At 44.6% G+C, this 13,381-nt stretch overlaps 4 protein-coding genes across 30 annotated transcripts in view; 3 read left to right on the top strand and 1 right to left on the bottom strand.

The window, feature by feature from the left end:
* Positions 1–13,381, bottom strand: part of LOC127517456 (rasGAP-activating-like protein 1) — a 202,545-nt gene that overhangs the window by 27,979 nt on the left and 161,185 nt on the right. The window lies entirely within an intron of this gene.
* Positions 1–13,381, top strand: part of LOC127517459 (E3 ubiquitin-protein ligase DTX1-like) — a 185,519-nt gene that overhangs the window by 75,372 nt on the left and 96,766 nt on the right. The gene's annotated exons all lie outside the window — the stretch shown is intronic.
* Positions 1–13,381, top strand: part of LOC127517460 (E3 ubiquitin-protein ligase DTX1-like) — a 185,519-nt gene that overhangs the window by 75,372 nt on the left and 96,766 nt on the right. The gene's annotated exons all lie outside the window — the stretch shown is intronic.
* LOC127517461 (thyrotropin-releasing hormone receptor-like) overlaps positions 8,924–13,381 on the top strand; it is a 48,088-nt gene continuing 43,630 nt past the window's right edge. The window contains exons 1-2 of one of the 2 annotated variants that reach the window (XM_051903166.1): positions 8,924–9,097; positions 9,988–10,055. The gene's annotated coding sequence lies outside the window, so the exon portion shown is untranslated. The remainder of the gene's footprint in view (positions 9,098–9,987; positions 10,056–13,381) is intronic. The other variant, XM_051903165.1, reaches the window with a different exon arrangement.

Raw genomic sequence — 13,381 nt, 5'->3', positions numbered from 1 at the left:
TAAATTGACCAAAATATTCTTCTTCAAAATAATATTCTTGGCAATATTTTAGAGGTTGTTTACAACCAAGTCACCAAAATTCGATGAATACACATTGAGCAAAACCCAACACACAACAGCCTTATTACAGTTCACACATATGCTTATCACAGTGCTAGTTCTAGTTGGTGTGGGTGGCTTAGTATCCATCAAGCTACCGTAAACAAGCTACCAAACAAGCTAGGTAACATTATAATCGCTAACATAGCAGACTCACAGAAAAAATACATCAGTTATCATATTTTTTTTGTTATGACTAATTACTCAGCATCGTCTGTATTAAAGAGAAAATAATCACTTCATCCGATGTTTTTGAATAAAATAGCCTTGACAGCCTACTTACTGGAGTTCCTCAACTACTGTCTGAAGAACTGTTCTCTCCCGCTGCCGCATTTGTGTGTAGGTGATGTGCACTGTGGACCAAACCACTGTGAGGCAAGGGAGGGGTGACTCAAAATGTTTCTAAACTTAAAACGCCCATTTGCGTTTGTATTGTTTTACTACACAATTATTTTAAGTATATAACATTTATTTACAATACTTAGCGCCCCTGGTTGTCCTTGTGTCTAGGCGCAGGTCCTCCTTCTGATCTGGATACGGCCCAGATCTGGCTGACTATGGTAAACCTCCGGATAAACAGAAAGACTAATATTAGCATAGATGCCATTCTTCTTCTGATGTAACGAGTACATCTGGTGTTATAGGAAGTGTTCCCGGTTCCAGCTGACCTAATCTATGCAGCCTAACAATCCTTTAACAGATGTAAAAACATAAATTGATAATGTGTTGTGTATGCCAGGTTAAAGAGATGCGTTTTTAGTCTAGCTTTAAACTGAAAGAGTGTGTCTGCTTCCCGAACAATACTTGGAAGATTGTTCCAGAGTTTAAGTGCCAAATAGGAGAAGGATCTACCACTTGCGGTTGATTTTGATATTCTAGGTATTATCAGCTGGCCTGAATTCTGAGATCACAATAGACGTGAAGGACTATAATGCATTAAGAGCTCACTCGGGTAGTGGGGAGCTAAACCATTTAGTGCTTTGTAAGTAATTAGCAAGATTTTAAAATCTATACCATGTTTAATAGGGAGCCAATGCAGTGTTGACAGAACCGGGGTAATATGGTCATACTTACTGGTTCTAGTAAGAACTCTAGAAGCTGCATTTTAGACCAGCTGTAGTTTGTTTATCAAGCGAGCAGGGAAACCACCCAATGGAGCGTTACAGTAATCTAGGCTTGAGGTCATGAACGCATGAACTAACTGTTCGGCATTTGTCATTGAGAGCATATGTCGTAGTTTAGATATATCTTTAAGATGGAAGAATGCGGTTTTACAAATGCTAGAAATGTGGCTTTCAAATGAAAGAGTGATATCAAAGAGCACACCCAGGTTCCTAACTGACGACGAAGATTTAACCGAACATCCAAGTGTTAGACAGTATTCTAGGTTATTATGTGCAGAAGTTTTTGGTCCAATAATTAGAATCTCTGTTTTTTCTGAATTTAGTAGTAGGAAATTACTGGTCATCCAGTTTTTTATATCAGCTATGCATTCCGTTAATCCCTGGGATGGCTCCACCTGGGTAGGGGGAGACTCATCTGGCAGGTGACAGCAGAGCTGGCTCTGCTAGGGAAAGACATGGGCTCGCCGTAGGGAGTTGACCGTGGACAAATACACACATGGGACCACTGACGTGGAGGGGTCACGACATGTGGAACCCAGCCAAACGTCAACGTCGGAGACGGAGGTTTGGCCTGGCATCAGACACTCCGCAATGTCCGAGCCGAAGGGGGAGGCGGAGGAACTCGACAGGGTTCGCCAAGCGGGGAACTCGACTGGAGTAAAAAGGATGCACGTATCCGGCCCAGGGCGCGGGAGTGGCATTGCAAGCCGACACTAGAACGGGCTCTTCGCGTCTACCGGCTGGTGGAAGCGAGTACACGGAAAATACCGGTTCTACACGAAGGCTATAGAATCTAGCGAACGTGTTAGGTGTCGCCCAGCCCGCAGCTCTACAGATCTGTCAGCGAGGCACCGTGCGCCAGCGCCCAGGAAGAGGCCACTCCTCTGGTGGAGTGGGCTCTCGACCTGAGCGGGCAAGGCACGCCCTGGGACTCATACGCCAGGGCGATGGTGTCCACTATCCAGTGGGCCATCCTCTGCTTGGAGACAGGCTTTCCCTTCTGCTGGCCTCCGTAACAGACAAAGAGCTGATCTGAGGTCCTGAAGCTTCGCGTCCTGTCCACGTACAGGCGCAGAGCGCGGACGGGACAGAGCAAAGCTAGGGCTGGATCCGCCTCCTCCGAAGGCAGCGCTTGCAGGTTCACTACTGATCTCGAAAGGGAGTGGTAGGAACCTTGGGCACAAATCCAGGCCGGGGTCTCAGGATAACGTGCCCGAATTCCAGGCACGATTCGTCAACCGAAAATGCGTGCAGGTCCCCTACCCTCTTGAGCGAGGCCAATGCAACCAGGAGGACGGTCTTTAGGGGACAGTACTTTTAACTCGACTGATTGCAAAGGCTCGAAGGGACGACCCCGGAGAGATGTAAGAACCAGGGTCAGATCCCAAGAGGGTACAGAGGGGGGCCGGGGAGGATTCAGTCTCCTCGCCCCCCTCAAGAACCTGACGATCAGATCGTGCTTCCCTAGCGATTTACCATCAACTGCATAGTGATGTGCGGCGACAGCGGCAACATACACCTTGAGGGTGGAGGGAGACAGCCTTCGCTCCAGGCCCTCTTGCAGAAAGGAAAGCACGGTTCTGACCGAACATGATCGGGGGTCCCTCTCGTTCTGGTTGAGAGGAACACCATTCGACGAACAGGTTCCACTTCAGCGCATAGAGGTTCCTTGTAGAAGGAGCTCTAGCGGAAGTGATAGTGGTCTGCGACCGCTTGTGGGAGATCACTCAGAACCTCCGCGTCCCGTCCAGGGACCACACATGGAGTTTCACAGGTCGGGACGCGGGTGCCAGAGGGTGCCCCGTCTCTGAGGTCAGGAGGTCCTTCCTCAGAGGAAGGGCCAGGGAGGTGCTGTCGCGAGGAGCATGAGGTCCGAGAACCAGGTCCGAGTGGGCCAGTATGGAGCCACTAACAAGACCTGCTCCTCGTCCTCCCTGACTTGCACAGGAGCTGTGCGAGAAGGCTCACTGGGGGAAACGCATATTTGCGTAGGCCCCGGGGCCCAGCTGATTGCCAGGGGCATCCGTGCCGAGCGTGCCGCCGGTCAGGGAATAGAACAACTGGGCAGTGGGCAGTCTCCGGGGAGGCGAACAGATCTATCTGAGCGGAACAATGGCCGCCTCCGCAACCTTCGTGAAGACGCGGGGCGACAGAGCCAGCCCAAAGGGTAGGACTTTGTACTGATATGCCGACCCTCGAACGCAAACCGTAGGAAGGGTCTGTGATGAGGCAGAATCGAGACATGAAAGCACGCTTCCTTCAGGTCGATCGCTGCAAACCAACCCTGGGGACGGACGCATTCGAAAATGCGCTTCTGCGTAAGCATCTTGAACAGCACGCCTGGAAGGGACCGATTCAGGACACACAGATCCAGGATTGGCCGTAGCCCATCGCCCTTCTTGGGTACAATGAAGTAGGGGCTGAGAACCCTGACTCCATATCGGCTGGAGGGACCGGCTCGACTGCATCATTTCGCCAGGAGGACAGCAATCTCCGCCAGAGAACAGGTGCATTGTCCAGGGACACACGAGTGTAATGGACACCCCTGAACACCGGCGGACGCCAGGCGAACGAATCGCATAGCGAGTCTGACGGTACGAATGAGCCAGCGGGACGGGCTGGAAAGCGCTAGCCAGGCTTCCAGACACCGAACCAGCGGGACCAAATGCCCCACAGACATACCGGGCGTGGGGCAGCGAGGTAGAGTGCTGGGACCAGACATCGGACGGCATAGCGGCCCGTAGTGGGGGTCAGACTCTGCAAGGTGGCAGTGTGAATGGGAGACGGCACATGGGAGGCGGCCTCGACCAACACACTGGGACCTGCTGGCGAAGTGAGAGGGGGCTGAGAGTGGCGAGGTGGGGCCTCGCGCACTGCCAGCTGCGCCCTCTTGGGACCTGGAGGGTTAGAAAACAGTTCTACTTCGTGGGTACCGCTGGTCTCGGAGAGCCAGCGGCGGACAAACCAAAATTCTCCACACGGCCCTCCTCCGGGGAGGGAGCGATGCGGGCATCGTCTCCCGAAGAACTGTTTACCTCAGCTCCAGGTCACCCGTTTTCTCCAGGACCGCTTCTCGCTAGCCAAGTGGCTTGGCTGCGGGCTGAGTGGGCTGGATTTTAGGCCAGCTTGTGAGATGAGAGCATCGAGAAAGCGTACTTAGACGATGACACACCTCTGCAAGGCTAGCCAGGGGTGTTTCCGTACCACCATGGTGGACATTGTTTGGCCAGGGGCCTGCGCTATGACTTACATCATGCGTAGCTCAACCCCGACTCAGAACTACCCATATGCCATGAGCTCTTTGGCCTTCCACAGACTTGCCGGGGGCTAAGACCCATGCAGGGCAGAGGTGGTGTGCCCGTAGCACTGCCACCCCACCACAGAGTAAAGTGAGAGAGAAAAAACTTTGAATGCAGATTATGACCCTTTTGGCGTTCCATGTTTAGCACCAAAAAAGGCTTCCAAACTGCCAAGTTTTTCATGCACGTCCGGGCTAAGACAGGGGGCAGGGCAAGGCGAGTACGCGTCGCACCACGCCCCCAGGGGCCTGGGAAAGCATGGTCGTTAACTCTGAATCTGATTCAGCATGAGCACATCACAACCGTGGGACGCTCAGCCTCATCTTCAAGTCCAGAGCCTAACAACCCTCTCTCCAATGTAGCAGTCGACATCTGATCCTCTGCTGGAGCCCTGACTAAGATGCTAGGTCCCCCATGAGAAGGACCAGCAATCCACCCAGAAGCTACCAGCCATGGTGGGAGAGTAAACCGTGGTCGTCTAACTGAACGACACACGGCGCTGAGCGCCGACGTGGGCCATGTTTTTACCAAACATAAACCACCCCACGAACACAGTCACAACATGTTTGCGATGCATTAGAGGAGTGGGGGGCCCACGGAGATTGGCTCGGCAGGTATTGCCCCACTGTGATCCTCTGGTCACCCTGGCTTATTCACCAAAAGTAGTACTTTTCTGATTCAGAAAGAGAAACTAGATCGGGGAATAGGTGAGGGGACTCCACCTCATTTGAGGCACTCGAGTCTCGACCACGCATCTAGAGCGCCGAACAACGCGCTGGGTTGCCATGGCAAAGCGCGCTGTCAGCCGGCAGCTCGACGGCGCGCTGAGCGCTCAAGCCCTTACGAGAAAGGCAAGACGAACAACGCGCCGACGTGGGCATGCTCTCTTTTTTTTGTTTTACAAGAGAATATGAACCACCCACAAACACAGTCTCAGCACGCTAAGCAGACATGAGAGAAAGTGATTGTGGCCGTCAGTGAGGATAGGAAACGACCGCCTCCAGAAAACGCACAGACAGAATGACGTCTTGAAAAAGACGCAGTGTCTGTCTGTGAAGCTCTTTAAGAAGCTCTTGTTCTTTGTGCCGAAGCACACAGGGAACAGCCGCGATGTGACTGCAGGTACACTTTTCACTCCTGAGTCACACACACAGAGGAACCGGCCCAAATTGCAACCAAAAGGGGCAAATAATGCTGTGAAAACAGCAGTTGAGAGCTGTATAACAGCTCGAGAAGCTCACTCTGGAAAGCTCGCGGCCTCGCTGTAAGGTGCCATAAAGCCAGTACTGTAGAACAAAAGCTCTTCAAAGGCTTGCGAAGTCACTCTCAGACTAATAGCAGGAACACACAGGTTGGCTCCGAAGCGAAAGACAAAGTGCGATTGCATCTGCTCCCCTATTTATACCACCTGGCGGGGGCGGTGCGCATTATGCAAATATCGCACGTCAACTTCATTGGCCTGTTGTAGTTCACTCGAAGCTGATAGGGCTCTCTAGCGATATCCCAATTCGTCGGTCACTACTGACGTACGTCGAACGTGACCGACTGAAAGGGAACTAACGCCATGCTTCCTAATGATATCTCCCAAGGGTAGCATGTACAGAGTGAAAAGCAACAGTCCTAGTACTGAGCCTTACGGTACTCCATATTTAACTTGTGATCAATATGACATCTCTTCGTTTACTACTACAAACTGATAACGTTCAGATAAGTATGATTTGAACCATGCCAATGCAATTCCACTAATGCCAATGAGTTTATTTAAAAGAATCTTGTGATCGATAGTGTCGAATGCAGCACTGCTCCTCCAACGGTTTCGAAGGCAGGCCAGACTTCCGTTCAGGTGCATCCTCAGGCTCATGGGTATGTTGGCGGCAGCAGCTGCTGTCAACCGTTAGAACTCCTTTCACTCCATTCCTTTCAGAGATGGGTGAACAGTCTCCGCTTGAATCCCAGTTGGCACAAGAACAGGTGGATCAAGATTACAGAATGATGCCTTCTGCCCTTGAAGTCATGGAGGAGGAGTTTGTATCTGACCAAGGGGGTTGCTCTGGGCGTGATTCCCTCTCGAAGGGAGGTAGTCCAGACCAACGCGTCTCTTACAGTCTGGGGGGCAGTCTGACAAACACAGAGCAGTCAGAGGACAATGGAACCCCCAGGAAAAGAGCGAGAATATAAATACCCTGGAACTTCCAGCAGTGCAGCTGGCTCTGAAGCATTTTGCACCATTTTTGAAGGGCAGATACATTCTTGTCAGGTCCGACAACACATCAGTGGTTTATCACATCAACCATCAAGGGGGCACGATGTCCATCCAATCCCTTCAGGTATCACAGGAACTGCTGACTTGGGCCTTCCCTCGGTTTGCAAGCATGAGCAATGCACATCCCAGCTGTTTTGTCCAGACCCTCAACTTCCTCTTAAGGATAAGCGGGACCTTCTCGTGACCTTGTTGTTATAAGTCAACCAGTGTGAAGCACTGCCTCTGGCGGTCAGGAAGAATGAAATAGAACGAGAGTTATGTATATAACTGCGGTTCTATGAGTTCTGGATGACCACCAGAACTTTCTGTCAGGGCGAGAAGATTCTGTAGGGACAGTCTACAGGAAGTCACGGGGTGAAATAGGGGAGCACCCCGAGTCATCCTGGTCACGAGGGATTTTGTTGGTATTAAACTTGACCTATGCATTTGCAACAAGACATAATATCCAGTGTGAAGCACTGCCTCTGGCTGTCATCCAGAACTCATAGAACCGCAGTTACATACGCAACTCTCATTCTCTGCAAGGTGTTCTAACCATAAATATCTATGCTTCTAATAATGTACTGGTTCCATCCCTGGCGGACGGGCATAATCTTCAGGAACATTGACATTTCTCTGTTCTTGCTCTACTTCATCTGCCAGTTTATGCCTTGCTCTTCATAGCTCTGCTGCCACCATGTTTCCAACACCTGGCCCCGCTTTGATGCAGTGATTGACAGGGCGGGGCAGGGACATGATCGGCTCCGAATGCATTTTCAAATCCACATTGAATTTTGCTACATTTATTGTGGGACATTTAATGAAAATGCAATCGCGAGTGTCTTAACTGTGAGTGTAAATGCACTAAAAAAAAAATAAAAAAAAACATTTAAATGGTCATTTTGCTACAATTTCTGCTTGAACATGTTAAACATATGTACATAATTTCTGTAATACATTTTCATTTTGCAACACATAAAGCGTTAAAATGTTTAAATTGTATGTTAAAACTAGTGTAGGAAATAGCAAATGTAAATTATATTATATAATTTAAATGATCATTTACAGGAAAAGCCACACTTGTGTTCTTTGTGTGGAAAGAGTTTCACAGAGCTCGGTTCATTAATAGTACACCAGAAAAGACACAGCGGTGTGAAGAATCACATATGCAGCGAGTGCGGGAAGTCATTTATCACAAATAGTGAACTAAAAGTGCACCAGAATATCCACACTGGAGAGAAACCGTTCAAGTGTTCAGACTGCGACAAGAGATTCAACCAGTCGGGAAACCTGAAAACTCATGAGAGGATCCACACTGGAGAGAAACGTGTGATCAGTGCGGGAAGAGTTTCAGTCAGTTTGCTTCTCTGCTCAGACATGGAAACACTATTATCTGTAATAAATTGTAAGTAGTACATCTTGAATCGCAGAGGTTAATAACTTCTCACTGGAGTTGTGTGTGTGTGTGTGTGTGTGTGTGAATCGTTCTAAAGTTTGGGGTCAGTATTTTTTCTTGAAGGGAAGTGATATTAAAATGATTTCTTATTTTCAAATCATCATATTAAAATGATTTCTGAAGGATCATGTGACACTGAAGACTAGAGTAATGATGCTGAAAAATGTGTTCACAGAAATAAATCAAATTTTACAATGTATTCAAATAGAAGTCTGTAATAACTTTTTTCAATATTACTGTTTTTGATTGTATCTTCTTTCTTTGACCGCAACATTTTAAATGTTAGTGCCGATTCATTTACGTATTTTTATAACTAAGGGCACTAATAATATGTTACAAGAAATAAAAAAGGAGCACAATCTTACTAAGGTTACTTTACAATCAGGTGCAGAGTTAAAGCTTTGGACACGCCTCATAGAAAACATTTTAAACATGGAGAAATAAGAAGTACTTTTGTACAGTTCTGTTGTTTTATTCTACATGAAGCATGGGAGAAGTATTGGAACAGCTGGAAACTGATCTCTTTGCAGAATAAATTGTTAAATATGCCTCCAAATAGGACATTTCTACAGTTGCATTATTTTGTCATTTTTGCCCTAAATAAAGCTTAATTTCTTCCGCTGATTACGAGTGAACAGCAGAATATCAGACAGAATTAAGCACTTTAAAAATAAATAAATAAATACCTTTTATATATTTTAAAGATCTTTCTTTGCCGCCTTTATCTCTGTCTGCACTGTGGAAAAGCAGTGTGTTTTCCCGCTCCAGTCCACTAGGTGGTGACAACGCACCATAAGTTGCCACAAAAGTAGAAGAAGATAGCAAAAGAAGATAACTACTGTCTGGGGTCTGATCGCTTCAAAGATGATCATCTGGGGTGAGTAAAAAAAAATACTATTTTCCGATTATGTGGACAACATGTCACCACATGTGCTACAAAATGTGGAAAACGCGTTACTAACATGTGGAGGACGTGAAAATGTTTCCACATGTTGTAAGGTTTTAACATGCGCATCACATCTGACCACATGTCTCAGAATAGACTGTATATATACTGTAAATTGTTATGTTTATATGTTTATGGGTCAAAGACATTTTGATGTCCGCATCAAAAGAAATATGAAAGCACATTAAATGCAAGTAAAATGTCTACTTTTAATTTTTCAAGTAAGTTTGGGGGAATGAAATGTCAAAATGTGGGTGAAATAATGGTCAATTGTCATTCAGTGTAACACTTATATTTATGTAAAACTGAAACAACATACTTATTCTGACCTGTACGTATTAAAATATAAAAGAATAAATGAGCATACTAAATTTAATTCTTGCTGACAAATGTGCAAAACCTAGATTAGTGGCAAAGTTTAAATTCAGAAAACAAAAGAAAAATAAAAAATCTTTCCTTGCAACCCCCTTTTAATGTTTGAAGATTATGCATTTGTTTATAGTATTAATATGCTGTTGTTTATTTTATACACATGAACCTATAAGCATAGGCACATGCACAGATCTACAAATGGAGACTTAATTACGAGTTTGTATATTGATATTGTTCAATAAATTAAATTCAGCCGCGTTTGGTGATGACGTTATTTTCAAACGGCTGTGGGTTGGCTGCTAGACACAATTAAGTCGGGAAAAATGATCGGAAAATAAAGCATCCATTCAAGATTGGAATGAGGTTGACATGTATCGCCGATCCTTTTTTTTTTCTTTTTTTTTCCAAAATTATAATCATAACGCTTTTTCTATTTTTTGACTGGAAAGTCGAAGCTCTGCGCATGCGCATCATTTGAATCCTAACGGCCAACTACCACTGTTCGCTGAAGGAAAAGGTAAGCAAAATGTCTTTTTTATCAGTAGTTTTAAACAATTTAATTTTAAGTATTGGTTTTTATATTTGTATGTTTTACATTTTAAATCATTTAAAACTTTTCTGCTTCATATTGTCCTGTTTGCGCCCCCGATGACATAGGTAAATTCTGAGGTAACTTTTGGAACTGCTTTAGTTGTTTAAAATAGTAACTTTAACTCATAATTATCATTTTATAGCTTTAATATTTTCTAATTTAATATAACCTAATTAGATGTTCGGTAACGTTAGTTTCTATTGAAAATGAGTCATTCAAGGCGCGGTCACATTTACACATTTACTATAAAAGAGTAATTTAAAGGGTTAGTTCACCCAAAAATGAAAATAATGTCATGTCATTCTACACCCGCAAGACCTTCGTTCATCTTCGGAACACAAATTAAGATATTTTGATTAAATCCGATGGCTCAGTGAGGCCTCTATAAACAGCAATGCCATTGTAACTCTCAAGGTCCATAAAGGTACTAAATACACATTTAAAACAGTTCATGTGAGTTCAGTGGTTCTACCTTAACATTAAAAAGCGACGAGAATACTTTTTGTGTGCCAAAATAACGTCTTTTCAATACAATATAGTGATTTGCCGATTTCAGAACACTGCTTCGATAGCTTTACGAATCGAATCAGTGATTCGGGTCTCCTATCAAACGGCTAAACTGCTGAAATCACATGACTTTGGTGCTCCGAACCACTGATCCAATTCGTAAAGCTCAGAAGCAGTGTTTTGAAATCGGCCCATCACGATATTGTTGAAAAGTCGTTATTTTGGTTTATGGCGCACAAAAAATATTCTTGTCGCTTTATAATATTAAGGTCTGTTTCCACCACTTCAAAACTCTAGAATTACCATATTAAGCCTCAGATGTCAACTATACATTGGTTTGGTTTCCTTTTTATAGGGGGGGTATCACACACAGTTTCTGCCAATCTCATGTTAATCTTGAGTACATATAGAGTAACAATGCATCCTTAATTTCTCCGAAAAAGTCTTTAGTTTTATCATATTTATAAAAGATAGACACGCTAAACCGAGTCTTTCCAAAAAAAGCAGAGATCCTGGAGGCGTGCCTGCTGTCAGTGCCGTGGGCGGAGCTAAAGAGTCACGAGCGTGCGCAGCTTTTGTGTAGAGATCGCATGCTAGCTGCGACATCATTATAAAAACAAAGGGAACAAAAACGTTCATGGTGTTTACACTTTATGCACATTGCGTGCCTATTGCCAACAAAACACAGACATCTCATGCAGCTGTACTCGCCACCCGTGATCTGCAAATCCAGTGCCGAACTGGGACTTGTTTACAAAGTATTCATCACCAAAATCCCGGGAACAAACAAACATACATGCACAACTCCATTGCTGCCCCGGAAAAACAAACTTCATCCACTGTTCCCTTAACGCTGGGTTCTATGGGAAACTGAAAAAGGTAATCTTTCCCTCACAACCAAAAACACACTCACTTTGGTGACAGGAGCTGCGTCTCCGGAGGTCACATTTGAAGGCTGCGTCCTCCGGAGGTCACATTTGAAGGCTGCATACGTCATAACTTTAATAAAATTCACTGATATTCATTGTGAGGTGTAAAATACTGTAATTTTTTTCTTACGTTGCAATCTTATTTTTCTTAAATGAGACTGCCTCTGATGTATGCAGCCTTCAAAGGGTGCAGCCCCTGAATTGGGACACAGCCATTGTTGAAAAATCTCTCGGCTTTTGTATCCCAAACGAAGGGCGTTGATGGGCGTGCTCTTGCTCTGGGTGATATGTGTGTGCATGCTTATCAGGGAGAAGTGTCTATACAAGGAATTCCACTCTCTTTTGACGTCATACAGGACACATTTGAAAAAAAACTCTCCGAAACCCGTACCGAGTCTGGAAGTAGTGTATTTTGCACAGAAATACTCATACTTCATACGTCCAACTCGTGTTTTGAAACTTTGGCCATGTTTATCATGAGAATGCAACTCTTTAACAGTGTAAATAAGTCAGAATGCATGAAATAGCATTACACCCCCCCCCTTTAAATAATTCAAAAAAGTCAACATATGCATGGTGTAATAATAGGGGCTTTAGCACCGGGTAGTTCTTGGAGCTTAGATAGAAGAACTAGCCACCAGGGTGGTTCCCCAAGAACTAATGTTCCCCTAGGCCTGACGTGAAGTGAACTGTGCTTTTTGTTGTTACTTTTATTTTGTCAGCGGTGAGAACATCTCAGCCAGAGCCTGAGCACACAGTGCTCACATTCTCCATCTTCATTAGTTTACAATCTGTTTAACAGTCGTTAATACGTTATTAGGTAAAACTGTTATACAAAGAAAGTAGTTCTCTGCAAAGAGGTCCATCTATCACTGTTTCATCTCCTTGTTTGTAGAGTTAGTTCATGGAGTAGCGTTTTAAAAATGGCGGGTGCCGGTGTGTCGTGTGCGTTCGACCAATCAGTGTATGCTTACGTTACCGGTAGTTCCTTTTCTGCTGGGTTAGACCTTTTACACTCTGAAGTAGCTGTTATTCGTCTCTTACAATGTAACATGATCTAAACACACCTCGTAAAAAAGGATTAGTTCACCCCAAAATGAAAATTATGTTATTAATTACTCACCCTCATGTCGTTCCACACCTGTAAGACTTTTTGTTCATCTTCGGAACACAAATTAGGATAATTTTGATTACAGAATGCTGTCAGATTTCCTTCCATCCACTGCCTTTGTTACTGAAACTTTGACTCTTCACAAACTTCATAAAGAGATCGGAAAACTAATCCATCAAATCGGTTCATCATACCAAGCAATCGATTCTCTTCAGAAAATTTGAAGCAAACCGCTCGATTCATATGGATTAGTTTTCCGATCTCTTTATGAAGTTTGTGAAGCGTCAAAGTTTCTGTAACAAAAGCAGTGGATGGAAGGAAATCTGACAGCATTCTGTAATCAAAATTATCTTAATTTGTAAAATCTAAAATTGCAGCTATTGTTTGTTATAGAATTGTGATATGAAATTTTGGGAAGTTTGCCCATCCCATTCTCAATTTATCTAGACTCAAGCAGCAATATCAATATACACACACAACATTAATGCTTGAATAGAAATATATCAATTCATTAACCAATTTTTTAAATTTGTTTTTTGTCAGATCTGCTCCTCTTCTTTCAGTGAAGCTCCTCCCACTGGAATTCACTAATAAATGCTGGAATATTCCCATCAGCCTACAAGTGAAGACGAGCATCCAAGAACAAAGAGGTTGGTGTTTATTCTTGATTCTTCATTCATAGTACATATTCCTATACATTAAGC

The sequence above is a fragment of the Ctenopharyngodon idella genome, chromosome 8 (assembly GCF_019924925.1).
Source record: "Ctenopharyngodon idella isolate HZGC_01 chromosome 8, HZGC01, whole genome shotgun sequence".
Lineage (NCBI taxonomy): Eukaryota > Metazoa > Chordata > Actinopteri > Cypriniformes > Xenocyprididae > Ctenopharyngodon > Ctenopharyngodon idella.
The sequence above is the reverse complement of the archived record's forward strand: the minus strand, read 5'-3'. Positions and strand labels throughout refer to the sequence as shown.